The sequence below is a fragment of the Chionomys nivalis genome, chromosome 7, assembly GCF_950005125.1.
Source record: "Chionomys nivalis chromosome 7, mChiNiv1.1, whole genome shotgun sequence".
NCBI lineage: Eukaryota > Metazoa > Chordata > Mammalia > Rodentia > Cricetidae > Chionomys > Chionomys nivalis.
In genome coordinates this window covers 78,816,153-78,840,855 of record NC_080092.1, presented here as the reverse complement: position 1 = coordinate 78,840,855, position 24,703 = coordinate 78,816,153, and the positions used below count along the sequence as shown (strand labels likewise).

General features: G+C 46.5%; 1 protein-coding gene and 1 non-coding gene across 4 annotated transcripts in view; one reads left to right on the top strand and one right to left on the bottom strand.

Annotated features, from left to right (window-relative positions):
- Positions 1-15,656, bottom strand: part of Wipf2 (WAS/WASL interacting protein family member 2) — a 35,813-nt gene extending 20,157 nt beyond the window's left edge. Inside the window, exon 1 of one of the 3 annotated variants that reach the window (XM_057774860.1) lies at positions 15,487-15,656. The gene's annotated coding sequence lies outside the window, so the exon portion shown is untranslated. Of the gene's footprint in view, positions 1-15,251; positions 15,348-15,486 lie in introns of those variants that run through there. The other 2 variants (XM_057774861.1, XM_057774862.1) reach the window with 2 other exon arrangements.
- LOC130878926 (U6 spliceosomal RNA) lies at positions 10,065-10,171 on the top strand. Its single transcript, XR_009057533.1, has one exon. It is a non-coding gene; the product is annotated as a U6 spliceosomal RNA (small nuclear RNA).
- Positions 15,657-24,703: the final 9,047 nt, after the last annotated feature.

Genomic DNA, 24,703 nt, shown 5'->3' with positions numbered 1-24,703 from the left:
GCTAGGTATTAGCCAGGCAGTAATGGTGCACACCTTTGATCCCAGCACTTGGGAGGCAGAGGCAGTCAGATCTCTGAGTTCGAGGCCAGCCTGGTTTACAGAACAAGTTCCAGGACAGCCAGGGCAACATAGAAAAACCCTGTCTCAAAAAGATAGATGATAGATGATAGAAGATAGATAGATAGATAGATAGATAAGACAGACAGACAGACAGACAGACAGACAGACAAAGCTGGTGTGGTGGCACACTTATAAATCTGGTGCTAAGGAGACAAGACAGGAGGAATCAGCTTAGGCATTGACAAGTTCTAGGCCAGTGAGAGACTCTGACTCTACATAAGGTGGACAGCATTCTTAAGAAAGGACATTCAGGGCTGGAGAAATGGCTCAGCGGTTAAGAGCATTGCCTGCTCTTCCAAAGGTCCTGAGTTCAATTCCCAGCTCACAATCATCTGTAATGAGGTCTGGTCTGGTGCCCTCTTCAGGCATGTACGTAGACAGAATATTGTATACATAATAAATAAATAGATAGATAGATAGATAGATAGATAGATAGATAGATATTTTTTTTAAAAAAGGACATTCAAATTGTCCTTCCACAAGTACAAATACACATATGTACACACACACACTCACACACACACTCATGTACACGCACACACAGAGTTTTAGCCCCTCTCCAAAGGAAATATCATTTCATTTCTGTCTCAAAGTTGAGCGCGACAATCTCCCTTTACTCAAGATCTAATCCTTTGGTCGTATTTTTATCAAAATATGCTAGGAGGAGCGATGCCCCAGCCACCTGAGGAGCTGAGGGAGGAAAATCGCCTAAACCCAGGAGGTTAAGACCAACCTGGGCAAAACAGGACCCTGTCTCATTCAATGCCCCTGAACAAATGCTCAGCTTCACTAAAATATTAATCAAAATTAGTAAATTTTCATAAATCAAATCCCTATCATCAGGGACAAGCATAAATTTAAAATAAATTGAAGGGGTCATTCTCCAAATCCAGAAGTTTCCCTCTCTGGCCAACGTCAATACCGCTGAAGAAGCCTGAACGAAGCAACAGCTTCCCCCCTTCAAGGCCAAACAGAATTACGATCAGCTCACTAATTCCACAGATACAACACAACTTCTTACCTGAAGGACAATGGATAACCAGGCACTACTTATAAGCCTTCTAGGGTTAAAAGTCACCACATGGAATGTGCCTGCCTGTCTACCTGCCCTTTAAGATTGCTCCTAAAAAACAATCAAGGTCTGATATGGTGGTGCATAACTTTAAGCTTAGCTCTCACATAGAGTCAGATAGATTTCTAAGTTTGAGGCCAGCATGCCCTGCACAGGAAATTTAGGCCAGCCAGGGCTGTATCGTGAAACCAAGTTTCAAAATAGCCCAAAAGAACAACAACACAACAACAATAAAGTTGGGAAATCAGGAGTCCTTAGCACAGTGGTGTAATGGCATCCAGGCCCCAGGACGAAGAACCTCGATACAGGAAGAGTAGGAGCAGCCTGCATATGGGCACACCTACCTCTCCAGGAGACTACCCAACAACAGGAACCAAACTGGTTCCCGGACTTACTTGAGAATTGATGTCCACATAGAATCAACCACATACATCCTGTGTTCTAGCTCAGATTGGAGACAGCTCCCACTAACGCAGTTCTACTGTCTGTCTCTAAAGTACAGCGAATCAGGCAGGGCGCCTTTCATGCCATTCTGCACTGTATAGTCACACAGTGCAGAGCTCTCCTCTCTCAACGGAGCAGGTGCCAGTTCTTTTCTGAAGCTCAGATCAGTCAAATGTCTGAAAAGGCCGGGCAGTGGTGGTGCACACCTTTAATCCCAGCACTTGGGAGGCAGAGACAGGAGATCTCTAAATTCAAGGCCAGCCTGGATTACAGAGCTAGTTCCAGGACAGCCAGCGCACACAGAGAAACCCTGTCTCAAAAGGAAAAAAAAAGAAAAAAAAAAAAATCCCAAGTGTTTTCATGAAAGGAATTCCCCCCGCAACTATAGGCAATTTTTTATCATATAAATGTAACTGTATAGCAAGCCTAATTGGCCCAGAAAGAAGTTAAAATCAAACAGTTATCATAAATATTTATTTATTTTATTATTTTTTTTTAAGATTTATTTATTTATTATGTATACAATAGTCTGTCTGTATGTATGCTTGCTGGCCAGAAGAGGGCACCAGATCTCATTACAGATGGCTGTGAGCCACCATGTGGTTGCTGGGAATTGAACTCAGGACCTCTGGAAGAGCAGTCAGTGCTCTTAACCTCTGAGCCATCTCTCCAACCCTATCATAAATATTTAAACTAAAAGCCTTAGGTCGTCTAACACAGACATGTATGGGCAGGTTTTTTTTTTAATATTTATTTATTTATGTATACAATGTTCTGTCTGTGTGTATGCCTGCAGACCAGAAGAGGGCATCAGACTTCATTACAGATGGTTATGAGCCACCATGTGGTTGCTGGGAATTGAACTCAGGACCTTTGGAAGAGCAGGCAATGCTCCTAACCGCTGAGCCATCTCTCCTGCCCCCCGGCAGTTTTGTTTTTTAAAGCAAAGTTCTAGCCAGTAGTGTTGGTGCATGCCTTTGATCTCAGTGCTTAGAGACAGAGGCAGGTAGACAACAACTTCTAGGCCAGTCAGTGCTACCCAGTGAAGACTCTGCCTCAAAAAGCAATGGATGGAAGGATGGAAGGATGGATGGATGGATGGATGGATGGATGGATGGATGGATGGATGGATGGATGGATGAATGGGTGGATTAGCAGTCTCAAATATATGGGGCTGACTCTGAACTTGATGTAGACAATGATGACCCTGAGTCCTTACCTCTCCTGCCTTTGCCTCCTGAGTGCTGAGATTACAGGTACACACCACAGCTGGCTCCTTTACTCCAGGACAGTGGCTCTCCAGAGTTCTAAGAAGCACGATAGCTGGCATGCAGCACACCTGTAACCCCAGCACGTGGGAGGAAGAGGGAGATGGCTGGGTGGACGATAGAAACCTTACCTAAAACCAAAACAAAACAGATACAGCTCAATCAACCAGTTGTTTTTTTTCCCATAAGGAGCTTTCTCTTCTTGCCCTGGATTATTTTTCAAACTCCAAAATGTAAATGCAGATGTCTACTTATTTTCTATGTCTAAATATTAGGTTATTTCTAGATACAGGAAAGTCCAGAAGATAAGACTTATCTAAAAGGGTGATAAACAAGGAGACATCCATATTCACATTCAATTAAACAACCACAGTACAAAGAATGGCTTCATGATAATGAAGACTAGAGACAACTAATGCAAGAGAAACTGTAAATTAAATGTCTGAACAGCACCCCGAACACATCAGGAGTGACCTCACTAAACCCCTCCAGCCCTACCACACTCCACTCCTCAAAGCAAAGGGACAATCCAGTTCTGAAATAGAGAAACACAAAATACAATATTAACTGCAGTAAATCGGTGGTAGTTAAGACAGCCAGTGGAGAAGCACGAGACAGTCACACTTTTTGTTCAATAGTAGTTTTTCAACTTTGTTTACCCAAACTGTTCAAACATAACTTGTAAAAGCATTTTGGAAAGAGTCTAGGATGGAATGAGCCCAGGAGATTTCTCAGCAGGTAAAAGTACTTGCTACAAAAGCCTGACAACCTGAGTTCAAGCCCCGGAACCCACGGTGGGAAAAGGGAATTGACTTGCAAAAGTTGCCCTCTGGGCTCCACATGTATGTCTGCACTTGCACACACTGCACACACACACACATAAAATCATAATATTGAAATTTTAGAAAACCCAAGGCTGTGTGCATACTCTACCACTGAGCCCAGCGGTAGAGTATGCACACAGCCTTGTGTTTATTACACAGCAGAAAATAAAATACATAAAACATAGAGCTGTTTCTATAAAGCTACCCATCAGAAGATGTAAATGCACCCAATGCCAGAGTCAACGTGGCTAACTAACAGACACAGGGATGTCCAAGAACTGGTCACTATGGTGGTATGCTCGGCCTCCACAACATTAACAAGTACTACACAGCTCCTGCCCTCCAGGCAATTGACAGCAGCTGCAAACATATTTCCAGCTGATTTGTTGACTAGCAGTAAAGGACAGAGCAGTTCTTAGTCTGTGATTCTATCATATAGATGGGAGACACAAATGTGCCCTTCATATGGTCATGGTTAAAAACAAACCTCAAGCCGAGCGGTGGTGGCGCACGCCTTTAATCCCAGCACTCGGGAGGCAGAGGCAGGCGGATCTCTGTGAGTGCGAGGCCAGCCTGGTCTACAAGAGCTAGTTCCAGGACAGGCACAAAAAACTACAGAGAAACCCTGTCTCGAAAATAAAAATAAATAAATAAATAAATAAATAAATAAATAAATAATAAAAACAAACCTCAAAGCCAGGTTTGGTGGCACATGTCTACAATCCTAGCACTTGGGAGGTAAAGGCAGAAGGACTGGGAACTTGAGACCTGTCTCCAAAACCAAAATATCCAACTTCAAAATCTCAGTGCATTATCATCTCCAAAAAGATGTGGAAACCCAAGGCAAATGATTTACATGTGTTCTCAAAGACTGCATCCATTTTCCATTTCACCAGAGACATTAGCACAGTCCTGAATTTTACAGTTAAATGACAGAGTAGCTCAATGTTCATAATTAATATTTCCTCCCCACCCACATCTCCTAGCAACCAGGGTGCTTAGATATATTGGCAAGAAAAATGGAGTCATACAGCTAAAATTTATTACCATCAGCCAGCTTTACAACTAGGGAGGGTCTAGATTTAGGAGACTGACTCCGCTCCTTTACTAAAGAATTACCTGAATAAATTCCTCAAGTGGGGGGAGCACTCTTGGGAAGAAAGGAGTTCGTCAGCTAAAAGACACATATTCTGATTTAGAAATCCAGCCCAAAAGACCAAAAGACCAAAACTAGGCAGATTGAAACCGTCTGAATATAAAGGAAATACCAGGAAAAGCCCTAGTTTTCCCCGGAGATGTAAGGGGTGCCAATGTTTACAGAGAGCTCTTCTGGAGCGGGGTTTCTGAGCTCACCTGTACTAAGTCACATTTAGGATATCTGTTAAATAAAGAAACTCAAGCTGGCCATGGTGGAGCACGCCTTTAATCCCAGCACTCGGGAGGCAGAGGCAGGTGGATCTCTGTGAGTTCAAGGCCAGCCTGGTCTAGAAGAGCTAGTTCCAGGACAGGTTCCAAAGCTACAGAGAAACCCTGTCTCGAAAAACCAAAGATGAGACAACAACCTGGGCATGGCTGCCTGGGAGGTGAAGGCAGGTGGAGCAGAAGTTCAAGGTCTTCCTCAGCTACAAAGAAAAATTGAGGCCAGCCTGGGTTACATAGCGACTGTCACCCCATTTATTCATTGTGTGTGTGTTCCACAGTGTAGGTATGGGGGTCCGAGTGTATTTGCCATAGGTGCACTCTGAGGTCAGAGGATAACTTGGGGAGTCAGGGCTCTCCCCCTGTGCAGGCTCTGGGCACTGAGCTCAGACTGCCAGGTTTGGCAATGAGTGCATTTGCCCACCGAACCAGCTCACCAGTCACTGCTCCCAACATTTTTAGTTTAGTTTTTGTTTTTTATTTTTAATTATGTGTGTATTTGTGACCATGTTTTAAAAAGAAAGGGTATAAACAACTACCTCATAGGAATAATGGCTAAAACCATACTGCCGCTGGGGTGGGGTGACATCCAGAGCCATCTGTTGCCAAGGACCATGTTACTGCAGCTGAGGTCTGTGCTGAAGTCCACGTCCTGTATTGCTACCAAAGGTCACATAGAGGCCCAACCACAGTCTGAACCATTCCTACCTGAGTGGCCATTCCTTCCACCCAGAGCCAGGATGCCATCCAGGCCCAAGATGCTGCTGAGGGCCATGTCTGGGTCTGCGTTGATGTCTGTGGCCTGTGTCACCTCAGGAGGCCTTAGGAACCATGCGAGATGAAATCAGAGGGCCAGACTGAGCTGGCCATGCCCTTTGATGGCCCTGGGAAAGCTGGCCTTGTCTCTTGCTGGACACTAAGCAAGAGAGCTGGCCCTTGCACTCCCACCCCTCACCACAGGGGAGGCTGAACCAACCACAAGGGCATGCATGTAGGGGAGCTGACTCTGTCCCTTCTCCTGAGGGGTGGCCCCAGTAGCCTGGACTGATCAGCTCGGCTACCACCCAGGCCCACCCTAGCATCTACTCCATCTAGGACCTGCAGGAGTGTGTGAAGGGACTGGTTCTGTGGAACGATACCCACAGGATCTCCAAGACTTGGAGCGGCCACAGGATGTTCCAGAGGAGTTCTGGTGAGGAGCCAGTGATGGTGGTGTACCAGAAACCAGAGGCCTTGAACCAGACCAGTGGCTCACTGCACTGAATATTAAATAAAGCTAATGGGACAAAGGGGTATATTACATGATACACCGAAGCCCCAATGCTACCAGGACCAATGAAGAGACAGAGAGGTGGGAAAGAAGGAGAAGCAAGAGATTTTTGTTGTTGTTGCTTTTGTTTTGTTTGGGGGGCGTTGTTTTTGCTTTTGTCTGCTTGCTTACTTTGTTTTGTTTTCTTTTGTGATGGGGTATGGCAGGGGTGAGGGGAGGATATGGGGGGACCGTGAGGTAAGCAGAATCAGGGTTCATGATGTGAAACTCCCAAAGAGTCAATAAAGAAGTTAAATTTAAAAAAAAAAAAAAAGAAAAAGAATAAAGGCCAAAAATCCCAGCACTTGGGAGGCAGAGTCAGGCAGACCTCTGAGTTTGAGGTCTGCCTGATCTTCAGAGCAAGTCCTGGGACAGCCAGGGCTACACAGAGAAAGCCAATGTTAGATCTGTCACCAAACCAAATAAAGTAAAAAAGTTTACTTCCCACCAAAACCTGTGAAAGCCAGCAAAGTGGCACCGCAGGTAAAGGTGCTTGCCCCTCAACCCCAACAACCTATGTCTGATTCCTGGAACCCAAGAATGGTGGAAGAAACCACTCCGTAAAGATGGCCTCCAACCCCTACACACGCACCACAGCTCATCACCTGCAGTGCTCATCAACAGGAAAGAAAAATTAAATGGACGTTAGCACCTGTGTCTCCTGTAAATCTCTATTGGAGTCAGGCTACCAATGGTGACCTGGATCTGTGCCACAGTCTGGGTGTAACCACAGGGTAATCAGTGACCTCAGCACTCACTCTATCAGAGGCCAAATATGTGAGCAACCTCCAGCACACTAAAGGAAATCATGACCAAACTGGGTGTAGTGACACACAACCACAGTCCCAAGTATTCAGGAGACTGAAACAGGAAATGCCTTGGGCCTAGAAATTTGAAGCCAGTATAGATAACATTAGGACTTACATTTTAAATAAATTTTTGTTTGTTTGTTTTTGTTTTTCAAGACAGGGTTTCATTGTGTAGCCCTAGCTGTCCTAGGACTCATTCTAAAGAGCAGGCTGGGGCTGGAGAGATGGTTCAGTGGTTAAGAGCACTGGCTGCTCTTCCAGAGGTCCTGAGTTCAATTCCCAGCAACCACATGGTGGCTCACAACCATCTGTAATGCGATCTGGCACCCTCCTCTGACATGCGGGCATAAATGGAGGCAGTATGTTGTATATATAATAAATAAATAAATCTTTAAAAAAAAAAATTAACAGGCTGGCCTCGAACTCACAGAGATCCGCCTGCCTCTGCCTCCCAAATGCTGGGATTAAAGGCGTGTTCTACCCCTGCCTGGTACTGTTTTTTTTTTTAATTTTTTTTTTTTTTAACAGTAACATTACACTGAAAACAAGATCCAGAGATCAAGGCCAGCCAAAACTTGGGGGAAAAAAATCTATTACAAACAAGAAAGTTAGACACCTCGTCACTGACTGGCAAACAGTACTGGCACAGTAAGCTAGCCATATCATAACTAGCTGCCCATCTCCATCAGAGCTTCCTTCATGTGCGTATCCTAAACACAAAGCAGAAAAGCACATACAGAGAAACGAAGACAACCCGATGACAGACTCCACAGGAAAAGGCCTGAAAGAAACTTCAGCAGATGCTCCATGAAAACTGATCAGACGTCACACACAGAGGTGTCATGCCTCATTTCAAACAGAATGTATTAAGTCTCAATCACCACAGATAATCTAATAACAGCGCTGTTAGTCCTTGTTGAAGTCTCTTCTCTCACATTCTAATACCCCTGAGCCACCAGAAATGCAGACGCTTTGCGTTGAAATGCTAGAAAAACTCGCACATTGTCATTCCTTGATCACCAGCGATAGGCTGCTAAATCAAGAGTCTACTTGAAGTTATGAAAGCAGGGCAAGCTGATCCAATTACATAAGAAAAGTGCTCAATCAAACAGGACCATTTGGGCTTTGAATGTGGGACTTCTGAGCAAAAGTCAGCACACTAGCAGATACAATGTCCCAGGTAAAAATCCTTTCATACTCGGGCATGACAGCCTCCCCTCAGGGGACTCATTCGCTTGCAGGCCCAGCAAAACTTATGTGTCCTGTGCAGACACAAGACCCAAATGACCGGATGACAGAACACTATTCACAGCAGTTCATAAGAACATCTGGATTCTCTCCTCGGCCCCAGGAAGACTCCCGAAGCTGTCATAACGCCCTACAAGTACAGATCCTTTGTCTCCCCAATAGCAAACTAACAAGCCCATCATCCCCCTATCCCAAAGACTGTGCCCCAGTAATCTTAAAACCTAACCCTGCCAACCAGGCTTAATTTACAAGACGGGGGTGGGGGAGGGGTGGGGAGGGGGTGGGGGAGGGGAGACTAAAGGGACAGGCTTCATTAAGGGAAATTCTGATGGAAAATGAGATCCAAACATTATGATGCAGACAACTTCAGCATCCACAGCAGCAAACTAGTACATAGAAGGTTACCTGGAAGTATCCTGACATTGAGTTCAAAATTCTCGGAAGCGGCAGTTGGGGTACAGCTCAGAGGCAGAGACTGGGCTAGCCTGCTTGAGGTGCTGAGTGTGGTCTTCGGAATCACAAACATGAACTAGTGAGCTAACTGGAGTACCTACCTGATCTTCCAGGAAAGCCCACATCCTCTAGCCTCTGGCCTCTCCACTTCTCACCGGGCACCAGCTCTGAGAACCTTCTTTCCTCAAAACAAACTCCTTCCCTAGGACCGTCCCCTCAGTCAGCCTTTTCTTCCTTCCTCAGTTCCTCCATGGTCCCCCCTAACTGCCTGGGCTCCCCAACAGCTACCTGCACAAGGACCACCGGCAACATTAACCAGTTCTTTAGTGGAGGCCCTTTCCACTAGACCACAACTGTCGCAAGGCAAAGACTCAGTCAATTTGTTCTCGGCTCTATCTCTACCATGCAGCACAGCGCTGGCACACTAAGGGAAACTCCTTATTTTCCATGAGCTTCAAAATTACTTCAAAAGAAAACATGTTTAAAAAAAAAAAAACTGAGCATAGCGGCACACACTTAAAGGCCAGCCTGGCCGGGCGGTGGTGGCACATGCCTTTAATCTCGGCAGAGGCAGAGGCAGAGGCAGGAGGATTTCTGTGAGTTCGAGGCCTACAAAGCGAGTTCCAAGATAGCCAGAACTAAACAGTGAAACCCTGTCTTGAAAAACCAAAAACCAAAAAGACCAAACAAAAAGGTCAGCCTGAACTACAAGACCTTGCCTTAAGAAAACAAAACAAGGGGCTAGAGAGACGGTTCCACTGTTAAGAGTACTTGCTGTCTTTACACATGACCCAATTGAAGTCCAGCTTCCCCACTGGCCGGCTCACAACCACCTGTAGCTCCAGCTGGACGGACTCTGACAACCTCTCCAATCCTCCACAGGCATGTGTGAGCAACCATGCACACACATGCAGTTTATTCTTAATGAGCTAAGGGTTGAGCTATAGTTCAGTTGGTAGAAAAACTCTAAGTTGTGGTAATGTTTGGGAGCTTAGTTTATAAAAGACAGAAAAGTCTGAATCTGTATCAGGACAGAGCAAATCTATTTATCACTAATGGGGAATAAATGACCAAAACAGATTCAAAAACAAAAGATGCATGCTCAATCTGGCAGCACATATGCTAAAATTGGAGCAATACAGAGAAGATCAGCATTGCCCCTGCACAAAAATGACATGCGTATTTGTGAAGTAGTCCATGTGTTAAAAAACAAGAACAAAACAACAAACAAAAGATGTAGTAGTATTAACAGTGTGTGCTACACTGGTTTTAAAAACTGTGGCCTCGGGCTGCAGAGATGGCTTAGCCACTGAGAGCACACACTGCTCTTGCAAGAAGACCTGAATTGGAGTCCCAGCACCTACATCAGGCAGTTCACAACCCCTGTAAAGATGGAACAAGTGAACTGAGCTGACAGCAAGCCAAAATGGTGGGAACGGGACTCAGGGCCTCCTCCTCGCACTTGTTAGGCAACTGTCCTAGAACTGAGCTACATACAGTCTGTGGGTCCTGCTGTACAGCTCAAGCTAACCTTCAACCCATGCTAGCCTCAAATGCAACCCTTCTGCCTTTGCCTCTGGAGTGCTGACATTGTAGGCATGAGCCAACATGCCACTTAATTTATTTGTTGCCATTTGAATTTGCATTACTTATTTAATTTTATTTTATGTGCATTTGTATTTTGCCACGGATGTCAGGTCCCCTGGAACTGGAGTCACAGACAGTTGTGAACTGCCATGTGGGTGCTGGGAATTGAACCCAGGTCCTCTGGAAGAGCGGTCAGTGCTCTTAACCTCTGAGCCATCTCTCCAGTACTGTATTACTTAATTAAAATATAAATTTTATTTGCTTTTTGAACAAAGGCCTTAGACTTGAACTCCTGATTCATCTGTTTCCACCTCCTCAATACTGGGATTATAAACAAGCCTCAACACAATTTAACATATAAAATTTGCAAACACCATTTTCATCTTTATTTCTCTTTTAAAAGTTGTGTGTCACTCAAAGGTGGTGGCGCACGCCTTTAATCCCAGCACTTGGGAGGCAGAGGCAGGTGGATCTCTGAGTTTGAAAACAGCCTGGTCTACAGAGCGAGTTCTATGGCAGTCAGAGCTATTACACAGAGAAACCCTGTTTCAAAACAAAACAAAAAATTGTGTGTCACCCAAAGGTGAGTGCACGCCACACATGTGAATACCCATAGTATCCAAAAGGTGCAGCTGGATTCCCTGGATCTGGAGTTAGTTGTGAGCCACATCTCAAAGTGTTAGGAACTTGGAACTCTGAAATACTACAGAGTGAGGCCTGATCTCAAATATTTCGTTGTTGTTGATCTTTCAAGACAGGCTTTCCAGTAGCTTTGGCACCAGTCCTGGAACTAGCTTTTGCTCTGTAGCCCAGGCTGGACTTGAATTTGCAGTCATCCTCAGTCTCCCGAGTACCGGAACTACCACATTTGCCTTATATTTAACATTTTTTCAATATCTTTTTTTGTTTGTTTTTTCCGAGACAGGGTTTCTCTGTAGCTTCGGAGCCTGTCCTGCAACTAGCTCTTGTAACCCAGGCTGGCGTCAAACTCACAGAGATCCGCCTGCCTCTACCTCGCAAGTGCTGGGATTAAAGGCGGGTGCCAGGGGCTGGAGAGATGGCTCAGAGGTTAAGAGCATTGCCTGCTCTTCCAAAGGTCCTGAGTTCAATTCCCAGCAACCACATGGTGGCTCACAACCATCCGTAATGGGGTCTGGTGCCCTCTTCTGGCCTGCAGACATAGACACAGACAGAATATTGGATACATAATAAATAAATAAATAAATATTTTTAAATAAATAAATAAATAAATAAATAAATAAAGGCGGGTGCCACGACCGCCTGGCATCAATATCTTTTTTTAAAATTATTATTTATTTATTGGTTTTTCGAGATGGAGTTCCTCTGTGTAACAGTCCCGGGCTGTCCTGCTCTGTAGACCAGGCTGGCCTTGAATTCAGAGATTTACCTGTCTCTGCCTCCCAAGTCCTGGAATCGAAAGGCATGCAACATCATTGCCCAGCAACATTTTTCACTACCTTGTCATAGATAAGGCCAGTAAACACTTATTGGAACTGGGGGTGTTGTTCAGTGGTAGAGCACCTGCCTAGCACACATGAAGTCCTAGATTCAATCCCAAGCACTGATGGATTAAAAAAAAAAAAAGGCAAAGGAAAGGTTGATATGTTCCTAACTTCAGCCTGTAAGGTTCATCGGCTCAGAGATATGGGAGCGAGAACAAGAACACAGAAAGCTTGAAATGCTGTTTCCTCAGTGCCCTGGCCTTGCAAAGTTAAACAAATGCAATGAATCTACAGTTAATCACCAGATAAATGAAGAATTGCCAAAACATTCAGCGAAGAATCTGCCTCTATTTCCCAACAGAGCAGTTCCTGAGATCTACCAGTGGACTTCACTTTGATGTGGAATGCCCCATGCACTCTAATCCAAGGCCTATATCCTGCAAGAGACAGTCAGTCAACCAGAACTCTGCCAGCTTCTGCTTGGGAGCTGTGTGGAGAACAGCTAACAAGAGCTTACTTTGAGAAAGAGATTGACAGTCACACTCCTAAGAAAAGAAGTCATTTGGCAAATGGATGCATGTCGCCAAAATGTTAGTCACAGCTTCAAGGTCCCAGTTTGTATCTCTGCAACTATTCTCTGCTTTGACAGAGGCCATTCTCTGACTAAGAAACCCAGCTCAGCTTCTGTCACCCTCTGCATTTGAAGCAGTCAAGGATCCTTTCATTTTGGTGGCATCAAGCTGTGACATGGACAGGACGCCCACTAGAAGAAAGGGGAGAGTGACTTGCCACTTTCCACTCAGGCCTAGTTGAAGCAGAACAATGGGAAATGTGACAGGACAGGAAAAACTGAACATCATTGTGCTAAAGAAACAGGTCATTGCAAGAGCCCTGAGCTTCTATAAGTTAGAGCAAAATCCTCTGAAGAACAAAGTAAAAAAGCCAGTCAGTGGTAGCGTGTGCCTTTATTTTTTTTAAACATTATTTATTTATTAATAGCTTTGGTGTGAAGATGTCAGATCTTGTGGAATTGGAGTTACCAACAGTTGTGAGCTGTCATGTGCTTGCTGGGAATTGAACCTGGGTCCTCTGGAAGAACAGCCAGTGTTCTTAACCGGTAAGCTATCTCTCCAGCCCCCGAGTGCTTGCCTTTAACCCCACCTCAGGAGACAGAGGCAGGGAGATCTCTGAATTCAAGCACAGCCTGGCCTACAGAGCATGTTCCAGGACAGCCAGTTACACAGGGAAATTATGTCTCAAGAAAACAAACAAAACAAATGAAAACCCAGCAGCACACTATTCCACAGGTTTTTATCTCCAAATATGAGGGCACACTTCATGCCGGCAGCTCCTCCTGAAGCTGGTGTGAAGACGAGGGTTTCCTAGAACAGCCTGAACTAACAGCCCATGAACTTCAGAATTACTTGAGGGCAACAGGAAAAACACACTCAAGTGTGCAGGGGAGCAGTTCAGAGGGCTAAAGTCGAGGACTATGTGATGGTATTCCCTTCCAGAGAACAGGGTTACTTTTCCTAAACTCCATAGTAAAACTCAAAAGCTACCCTCTTCCAATGTCCTTCCCTCCCCTGCATCCCACCTTTGCGGCCACAGCACTAATCGGCAGCCACTAGTGTAAACACCATTTATAATATCAAGAGTGAGGCTGAAGTAAAACTGCCCAGTCTTTGGCAAATCCACATCAGACCTCAGAAAAGCCACGACTCTCAGACACACATCTAGGCGGAACAAGTTCACTTACCAGCTAAGTGTTCAAAGCATCACAGCCTAAGCAAAGGCTAAAGCAGAATTTCCAAAGAGTGATAGTAAAGCATCTAATCCCGTCGACAAGCATGGTCTCCCCTCTGCCAAGGCCACAGGTACCGAGTGAACCAAGGCACACGGCTCACCTCTCTAAAATACTCAATACTCGGGGGCTCAGAAAATCAAACCTTACATTCTCGAAGTCACTAACGAGTGAACTCGTTCATTTCCAACTCTAACGTCCAGATCTTCCTCCTGGTGGTCACCAACACAGTAACATAAAAATGTTGACTATTAAAAATATTTAGAAATATAAGGATATTAGAAGACTAAAGATTATATATTAAAATGCATAGAGATGCTGGGCAGTGGTGACACCCATCTGTAATCCCAGCACTTGGGAGGCAGAGGCAAGCGCCTCTGTGAATTCAAGGCCAGTCTGGTCTACAGAGCAAATTCCAGTACAGACAAGGCAACACAAAGAAACCGTCACAAAAAAAAAAAAAATTAATAGCATATCTCAATCCTGTTTTTCTTTACACCACCGACTTCAAAGATCTAATTGATTTAATTGGTTAACACAATCTTTTAGGGGAACAGATGGGACAGAGCTGTATTACAAAGGAGGAAGAGAAAGAGTCTAATGATCTGTCTCAAAATTACATGTAAATCTATATTTGAGGTAGAGTACTAAAGTTCTCTTCTGGTCCATAAAGAGAGAAAAGAGTAGTCAAATCATGTAGCAAGTCAGAAGAAAGAACTCTAAAGCAAAAGTAATAGCATGAAAAAATGGAACGGGCCCGGAGAGAGATTAATCTAGTACTATTCAAGTTGCTTTAAAAAATAAGAGTTCCGGCTGGAAAATAGGCACATGCCGTTAATCCCAGCATTCGGGAGTTCGAGGCCAGCTTGGTCTACAGAGTGAGCTCCAAGACAGCCAGGGCTACACAGAGAAACCCTGTCTCGAAAAAGCATTCCAGGGCTCGGGTGCAGCTTAGAGGTAGAGAGAGCCCTTGCCCAGCACACGAGTGGACCAGGATTCAATCCCCTGCAGGGATGGGTGCAGATTCCAGCACACAGCAGCTTCCTCCAGCTTCTCGATCCAATACTATCCTTCGAGAATATGTCTTCCTAATCACTCCTCATCAGTAACTCAACCGCACACACAGCCTACGTTCGGCGCCTTCAGATTTCCAGAGCCCCTCATTTCACACCCCTCCAACAGGAACCTCCAACTCCAGGAGCTCGCAAACGCACCTCAGACATGTCCCCGACTCCCTCTCACCCACCACTCTCCACATCTCCTCCAGCCATTCCTGTTCACCTAAACCAACACGAAATGTCACACCGCTCTCCTCAACTCGGAGCATCCTGCTAATAATTACCTTTCCCAACAGGTCCTCCCTCCCTTCCCCATCTCCCCCTTTGCGCACGGCTCCCCTCCTTCCTCACCCAGAGTTGCCGTCTTACTCACCTCACCCAACCCTTCAGGATCTCTAATTTCCTGTCTCTCCTGCCCATTTGCCCGGTCCGCACCGGCCGCTCACCGCCGCCCTCCAACTCGGACGGCCCACGCCCCCTCGCCAGGGTCTCCAGGCCCCGCCCCCAGGCCCCCTCTCCGCCTCAGGCCCCTCCCCCGGCGTCCCCTCCCCCCCCGGGCCCCCTCCCCGGCTCGCTCTCTCTCCCTCCCACTCAGGTCCGCAGGTCACCTCAGCGGCGGGCTCGGCCGCCCCGGCGTCCTCCCCACCTGGCCGGGGCTGCTCCGGGAGCGAGTCCTCCGTCACCTGTGCCCTGGTTCAGTCCTGCCCGTTCGCCCCGCGGCAAGCTCTCTTCCTCGCCGCCGCCCCTTTTGCCAACCCGGAAATGGATCTGCTCCCACCGTCCCCAGCGTCCGCGAACAAAATGGAGGCGGGGGAAAAAGGAGGAGGCAGCCGGGCGCCCGGAGACGCGGGGCGCATGCGCCTGGGAAAGCCTGCCCTCTACCGGCGCACGTGGGGGCGGAGCGCCACCATCTTGAGAAGGTCGCCGGACGAGATCCGCAGTGAAGAGCAGGGTTTGCCTCTTGGGCTGCAGTTGGAACCGCCTGCGAGGCTCTCAATGACTTAGCCATGCCAGATCTAATTGGTCAAGTTCAGTCTGACCTTTAAAATTGCGCAGATAATTTTAACTTCTGACCGACGGAGAGAACCACTGAGCTAACCGCTGTTTCTTAAATATGTTTTTTTCCGTGTTTATTCCTCTAGGCGCGAGCGCGCGCGCATACACACACGCACGCACGCACCATAAGCCCTTATATGGTCTGGAGTTATGGAAGACCAGGACTCCGCTACCCTTGCAGGGGCCCGGTAGCCGAGCTCCGGTTGTCATAGCAACAGAGAGGCACGCTTCTGCTTACATATCATCGGTTAGGTCATTCTAACCGCTGAACCTGAACATCCTCCTCAGGAGAGGGATCCCCAACTCACTGGACTGAGGGATGGGGTTGTGAGCTCCTCTAGATACTTGGATGAGAGCGAGGAATTCATTGCGAACTCTTGCAAATGACGAAGGGTCTTCTCCTTCACACACAAAAGCTTGTCACCACTCCAGGCAACCCCACTGCTTCCATGTCTCACTGCTCCTTAAGTCAACCCAATGACCAGGACTGACCCTCATGTAAAAGAGCAGTATTGGGGTTTAATTCCCACTTACTGTGTGCTCTTGGGCCTCAGCTCCCTCCGTGTTTCTCCTTTTTCATGGAGTCCCTGAAGGCTCCTCGGGTAATGAATTGGCAAGCACGTGATAAGCCTAAGCTGTTATTATTTTTGTTTTCCCTCGGTTCTGCCTTGAGTGTTGGGCACCACCCACTAGTCAACTAAATGTCACATTGAGTACCTGCTGTGACCATTCACTAGGCTGGGTAGGAGGAGCTGGTTCCAGAGGTGACCAGGACAGTGTTTCCGCCCTCCGGGAACTCACCATGCTGGCGCACAGCTTGGCATGTAAACAGCTAGCTGAGGTCTCAGTCAGCACGTGATGAGTTGTAGTGACATGTGGGCTGGGATGTCACAGGAGTGACTAAGTCCTGCTGAAGAATGAGAGATTTTTTTTTTTTTTAATGGTTTGAACTAATTCTTGAACGATGAGTTAGAATTTTGCCAGGTGTGGTGGCGCTCAGGAAGCAGAGGTAGGGGGAGCTCTGGAGTTTGAGGTCAGCCTGGACTACAGAGCAAGATAGATCCATGACGGCCAGGGCTACGTGGAAAAACCCCGTCTCAGAAAACCAAAAAAAGAAAGATGAGTAGAATTCCAGTACCGAAGAGCAAAGGCGAGGAACACTTGCTAGAAGGATCGGCAGGTGACTGGACGCATGGGGCGGTGGATCTAGACTGCTTATCAGCCCTTCCTATCTCTTTGCTCACCGTTTCACCCGCCTCATCCTTAGCGGCTCGACAATTTCGTATATCTGCTTTCAGTTCCTGAAACACGCAATGAAGTTCCCACCTCGAGGCCTTTGAACGGATCATCTTCATCCCATCCTCATTGTTCAAGGCTTTGCCTCAGTGCTCCTCCAGAGGGAATTCTCTGTTCAGTACAGCTAAGTAAGCCCCTGCTCACTTATTACACCACTCTATGGCAAGGGGTAGCCACTAGGGTGAATACAGGGACATCTCATGTGGGCACATTATCAATAATAAGCTTCATGAAGAAAGAAACCAAGAGGCTATCTCTCATTTTCTACCTGAAGTCTTTAGAAATGGGCCAAGGTAGGAAGGAAAAGAAAAGCGTTCCAGGAAAAAATTATTTGAAGCAAAGAAAAAACTGATTTCTTTTTTTGAGACAAGGTTTCTCTGTGTAACAGTCCTGGCTGTCCTGGAACTTGCTCTGTAGACCAGGCTGGCCTCAAACTCAGAGATTCACCTGCCTCTGCCTCCCGGAGTACTGGGATTAAAGGTGTGTTTTTTATTTATTGTATATAGGGGGGCACACCATAGAACACGTGTGGAGGTCAAAGGACAATTTTCAGGAACTGGTTCCTCTCCCATCATGTGGATTCTTGGGATCAAACTCAAGTTGGCAGGCTTGGTGGCAAGTGAGCCTGCACCTTTACAGTGAGCCCTCCCACCGGCTCCCCTTCCCGTAGCAAATGTTTTGATGTAGAGAGCTAGAACTTAAAGGAGAAAGTAGGCTTTAAAAAGTAACTGAGGGCCAGGACGAGTGGCCTAGCCTTTGGGATGCAGAGGCAGACCTGACTCTGTCAGTTTCAAGTCATGGGGCACATTGTGAGTTCCAGGCCAGCCAGGGATAAACAATGAGACTCCGTCTCAGACAACAAGAAGACGTGAAAGGAGGAGGGGGCATGTTGGACAGAAGGATTCCAGAGGGAGTGGACAGGAATAAAAGAGGGGAAAGCCGTGATTCTGGTCAGCATGTTATATAGATGTATGAAATTGTCGAAAAAAACAAATATTTTCAAAAAGAAACCATAAAGTTTGACATGTATTGCAATCCGCCATGTAGCAGTCATTGTCATAACCTCACATGCCGTCATAATCCATTTTTTTTCTCAAGTAGTGATCGCACTCCCACTTTCCAGGTGAGGGAATGAGCCGCACAAAGCGTAACCGTCTACGTTCAAGCCACCCACCTACAAAGTAGCAGACACATCTTCAGACTTTGTCTTCTCAATGCTCACATCGGTGACTCTGTGCCCTCCTTTTGTTGGTAAATGAGTTGTTTTATCTGCACGAGTGCTTTCCCTGCACATATGTATGTGAACCTCTTGGGGTTCCGGTACCGCTGGAGGTCAGAAGGCGGCATTGGATCCCCTAGAACTCGAGTTGCAGGCGTGTGTAAGCCACCATGTGGGTGCTGAGACTCAAACGTGTGTCCTCGATAAGGGCAGTAAGGGTTCATAACTGCTGAGCCATCTCTCCAGCCCCATGATTGCAGTTTTTATTAATTGTTTATGTATTTACTTATTTGCTTATTTATTTGAAAACAGGGCCTCACTATGTAGCTCTGACTGACCGGGAACTCACTATGTAGACCAGCCTAATCTCAAACTCACACAGATCCATGTGCCTCTGCCTCCCAGGTGCCAGGATTAAAGGTGTGAGCCATAAAACCCAAGCTTATGAGACCCTATTTTTTAAATAATAATAGTACCAATAATAATAGAGTTACGGAGATGGCTCAGTGGGTAAAGTGCTCGTTGCCTAAGCAGGAGGACCCACGTTTGGATCTGAAGCACCTGTGTAAAAGCACTTGTACCCCCAAAGCTGGGAGCACAAAAGCAAGTGGATCCCAGGGTAGCCAGCTAGTCTATCCAAATCCGTAAGTATCAGGTTCAATAAAAGCCCCGTCTCAAAATATAAGATTGAGGATGGGCGTGGTGACCCATACTTTAACCCCCGGCCCTACAGAGGCAGAAACAGGCAGATCTCTGTAAATTCCAGGCCAGCCAGAGCTACACAGTGAGACCCTGTCTCAAGTGGGAGAAAAACAGTGTCAGATTATTCCCACTCCTAGGCACTTTGAAAAGTAGTCTCTGTGGTGACACCTAGTGGTTGAAAATGTCACTGTCTAAATTCCTTTCTCTCTCCTACTTAGGCTCCCAAACAGGGTTCTGGTTAGGCTGGTCCTTTGACCACTCCAGATTCTTTCTGTCATCTTACCATCCCAGGAGACCCAACGCTTCTGTTCCAAAGGGTGGATTTGAGACCCAGGGTGACAACTTGACCTCTCATTGCCTCCGTTTTATTTTATTTTATTTTATTTTTACTTATTTATTATTTATTTATTTATTTTTTTTTTTTTTTTTTTTTTGGTTTTTCGAGACAGGGTTTCTCTGTGGTTTTGGAGCCTGTCCTGGAACTAGCTCTTGTAGACCAGGCTGGTCTCGAACTCACAGAGATCCGCCTGCCTCTGCCTCCCAAGTGCTGGGATTAAAGGCGCGCGCCACCACCACCCAGCTCAACAACTCAACAACCCTAGTTTTGCTTTGGACTCCTCTCTCTCTCTCTCTCTCTCTCTCTCTCTCTCTCTCTCTCTCTCTCTCTCTTTCTAGACAGGGTTTTTCTGTGTAACAGCCACGGCTGTTCTGGAACTCACTCTGTAGACCAGGTTGGCCTCAAACTCATAGAGATCACCTGCCTCTGCTTCCTGAGTCCTGGGATTAAAGATGTGTGCCACCACCACCTAGCAGGCTCATCTCTTTAAAGGAATTTTTTATTTTCTCTGCTCCTTATTCCCAGACCAGCAGTGATTCTCCTTGGCTTAAGTCCTAGAGCATTTATTATCATCTTGCATTGTGTCCTGCTCCTCTGGTTCCTATTACAACCAACTTAATTTATTCATTCAACAAATATGTATTGAGTGTCTGCTCTGTGCCAGCTACTATTGCAGTTACAGCCAGTGAGCAAGATCCACTCCCAGGGATGATCCATGCTGGTGTGGGAGGTAACCACTAAGCGAATACACAAAGAAACACGTGTGATGTCATGAGCGAGGCGTGCCTTGAGCCAACTGGGAGAGCAGAGTATAGGGCGGGTTTTGTCTGGGTGATCCAGTTTGGCGTAAGGAATGGAAAAGGCAAGATCTCTTTGCTAACAATGATTGCTACAAGGACAAGAAAATGGCCAGGATGCCCAGAGTAGAGTGAAGGACAGCTAATGGAACAAGAGATGTGACCAGGGAGGAAGGGAAGGGGATACATATGTAGAGATAGGGTCTCATTAGGCAGCCTTGGCTAGCCTGGAACTTTCTGCGTAGAACAGGCTGGCTTTGAGCTTTGGCAGAGATCAGTCTGCCTCTACCTCCAGAGCGCTGGGATTAAAGGTTTACAAGACATACACATTTTACATGAACAACCCACGTTTGTAGTCGAAGGTTCACAGTTTGGGATGTTTCTATCACTCCAGCAGGCCCCAGCATGACCACAGGAATCCGCAGTTCCCCTCACTGAACACCACCTTTTTTTTTCTTTTTTTTTTTTTTTAAATATTTATTTATTTGTTTATTATGTATGCAGTATTCTTCTTGCAGGCCTCATTACAGGTGGTTGTGACCCACCATGTGGTTGTTGGGAATTGAACTCAGGACCTTTGGAAGAGCAGGCAATGCTCTTAACCGCTGAGCCATCTCTCCAGCCCCAGAACACCACCTTTTTTTACTTCTCTCCAGGATGGCCTCAAACTCAGGGTTCTTCCTGCCTCTGCCTCCCAAGTGCTGTAATTAAAGGCATGTGCGGCACCACCACCAAAAACACTTTTATGTGGGTTTGTATTTTTCTGTGTTGTGTTACATGCACGTGCATGCGTGTGCATGTGTGTGTGTTTATTTTGGGATGAGTTCTTTCTCCATGGTTCAGGCTCACCTTAATTTATGACCTTCCTTGCCTCAACTCCCTAGAGCGCTGGAATTCTACAGGTATGCCATCATGGCCAGCTTTTCCTGTGGTGGATGTGCGTCTGTGTGTTCAGGTGCATTTGCATATACACATGAAAACCGAGAAGAGAAGAGACTGTCAAATGTCCTCTATTGCTCTCCACCTTATTCCTTGAGACAGGGTCTCTCACAGAGCCCGAAGTTCACTGTTTCAGATAGGCTGGCTGGCCAACAAAGCTCCTGAGAACTGCCTGTCTCTGCTCCCCAACACTGTCGATAATGGGGGGGGGGCAGACAGGTGCAGCTTTCGTGTGGATGTTGGGGATCAAATTCAGATCTTCATGCTTGCATAGCAAGTGGTCAAACCCACTGAGCCGTCTCCTGAGCCCTACACACAGCTTGCTCGCTTATCTTTTTGTCTTTGTTTTGAGATAGGGTTCACTCTTTGGCCTAGACTAGAATAGCACTCACTCTGGGGCTCAGGCTGGCCTCACCCCTGTACAAATCCTCCTGTCTCAATCTCCTAAGAACTCTGATAACAGGTATGAGTCACCTGCCTGTCCTTTTCCTTAAGATTTCTAATAGTGCCAGGCGGTGATGGCACACGCCTTTAATCCCAGCACTCAGGAGGCAGAGGTAGGTGGATTTCTGCAAGTTTAAGGCCAGACTGGTCTACAAGAGCTAGTTCCAGGACAGTTAGGGCTACACTAAGAAACTCTGTCTTGAAAAACCAAAGGGAAAAAAAAAGAGTTTTTTTTGGTTTTTTTTTTTTTTTTTTTTTTTTTTTTTTTTTTTTTTGGTTTTTCGAGACAGGGTTTCTCTGTGGCTTTGGAGCCTGTCCTGGAACTAGCTCTGTAGACCAGGCTGGTCTCGAACTCACAGAGATCCGCCTGCCTCTGCCTCCCAAGTGCTGGGATTAAAGGCTTGTACCACCACCGCCCGGCTTTTTTTTTTTTTTTTTTTTAATGATTTATTTATTTATTATATACAAGTGTTCTGCCTCCATGTATGCCTGCAGGCCAGAAGAGGGCACCAGATCTCATTACAGATGGCTGTGTTGCCACCATGTGGTTGCTGGGAATTGAACTCAGGACCTCCGAAGAGCAGTCAGTGCTCAGTCCTCTTAACCTCTGAGCCATCTAAGAGAGAGATTTCTAATTGTGCGTGCTCACCCTCATGTCCTCTGGAATGAGCCACTTAATGTGGGTGCCGGGAACTGAACTGGAGTCCTCTGTGATGGCAGTATGTGTTGTTTTTAAAAAACAAGTTATTTTATTATCTTTATGAATATGGATGTTTTGTCTGCATGTTCATCTGTGTACCGTGTACATGCCTGGTACCTGTAGAGGCTAGAAGAGGGCATCGGATTCCCTAGGACTGAGTTACAGATGGTTGTGGGCTGCCACATGGCTTCTGAGAATCAAACCAGGGTCCTCTGGAAGAGCAACCAGTGTTCTTAGCCACTGGGCCACCTCTCTAACCCTGTCTTCTCTTTGTTTTCCTTTCCTACCCCGCCCCCATCACTGAGGGACTGAACAAGGCCATCAGGCTATCCCCCCAGCCCCTCTGGAATGTAATGTGTAGCTGAAGCTAGCCTCAATTTGCACAATCTTCCTGTCTCAGCCTCCCAAGTGCTGTTGAATTCGTCACTATAAAATTGCTGCCATCACCTAAGTGCGGTGGTCCACGGCTGTGATGTCAGAACTTGGGAGGGGAGGTTAGATGACTAAAGGTTCAAGGCTAGACCAGATAGTGAGATTGTCTCACTAAAGAAGAAAAAACAACCATAAAACAAAACAAAAACAATCCTTCCATGATTACGATTATATTTGTCCCGGACTAGTTTCTCTTGGGTGTGCACTCTTGAGTGGAAATGTGTGGTCATGTGTATGCATTAGTTACATAACCTACTTTTAGCAGATATTGCCAGTTTTCCAAAGTGGTAGTACCTGTTTACACGCCCACCAGCAGCATATAAAAGTTCCCGTTGTACCCTGGCATAGTGGCGTGCGCCTGTAATCCCAGCACTTGGGAGGCTGAAGGAAGAGGACTGACGAGAAGAGGCCAGCCTGAGCTACACAGTGAGACCTTGTCTCAGGAAAGAAAAAGTTCCCCATCGTCACTGGGACAGGTGCTGCCAGCCTTTTCCATCTCAGCTGTATGCAATGACACTATGGTTTTAGAAAGACTGTGTGGGCTCAGTGTAGAGACCTGACTCTTGGCAAGTAAGGACGGGCTGGAGACAAGGTGCTGCCGGACTGGCAGGAGGTTAGTCTTGTCATCCAAGGACGCTGGGACTGGCTAATAAGAAGAGGGAGGCTAAGCATTGCACTGCACCCTTTTCATCTTGGCACTAGGGAGGCAGAGGCAGGGAGACGGCTGTGAGCGAGACTACATAGTGAGTTCCAGGCCATCCAAGGCCGTACAGTGAGACCCTGTCTCGAAAACAAGAGGGAGGCTAGGCATCGCAGTGCACCCTTTTCATCTTGGCACTAGGGAGGCAGAGGCAGGGGGACTGCTGTGATTGCGACTACATATTGAGTTCCAGGCCATCCAGTGCTGTACAGTGAGACCCTGTCTCCAAAACAAGCAAGCAAAAAGATGGGCGAGGATAAGTGAAAAGAGATGGCGAGGGTAAGGTCTAGATAATTATTTCAGATGGGGTCCAGCTATGCAGTTCTTAGACCTCTCTATCCTGCCACCATCATCCAAGTGCTGGGATTGCAGGCATGCACTGCCACACCCAGGTAAATACTAGACTTTATCAGTGTGTTTGCGTGGGTGTGTACACGCAGAAACCGCAGAAGGTGGACATAGGTCAGGGGACAATCTGTGATGTTCTTTCTCTGCTTCCACTGATACAGCAGGTATGGAAATAGGCCATCAGCAGGCTTACAGGCCAAGCTCTTTGTTCTGTGAGCCATCTCACGGGCCCCTAAATTCTAGGATGGGAACACAAGCAAAAGCAAAGCAAAGCTGGGAGAATAGAGGACTGCTTTCTAATACCAAGATTCAGGGAGAGTTAGACAAGCTAAGAACTCACACGAGGCCGGGCGGTGGTGGCGCACGCCTTTAATCCCAGCACTCTGGGAGGCAGAGGCAGGTGGATCTCTGTGAGTTCGAGACCAGCCTGGTCTACAAGAGGACAGGCTTCAAAACCACAGCGAAACCCTGTCTCAAAAAAAACAAAACAAGGGGCTGGAGAGATGGCTCAGTGGTTAAGAGCATTGCCTGCTCTTCCAAAGGTCCTGAGTTCAATTCCCAGCATCCACATGGTGGCTCACAACCATCTGTAATGATGTATGGTGCCCTCTTCTAGCCTGTAGGCATACATGCAGAAAGAATATTGTATACATAATAAATAAATAAATATTAAAAAAAAAAAAAAAACCAAACAAAGAACTCACACAAGGCTATGTGAATGGGAGGAGAGGTACCCTGGTCTGAGCCTGTGTTAACTCTCGTGGTAGCCTGAACAGGAGACACTGTGCTACCTCGAGAGTTAACCCAGGCTCAGTGTGCCTCTGACTTGGCAAGACAGGTAGCTGCCGGCTGCAT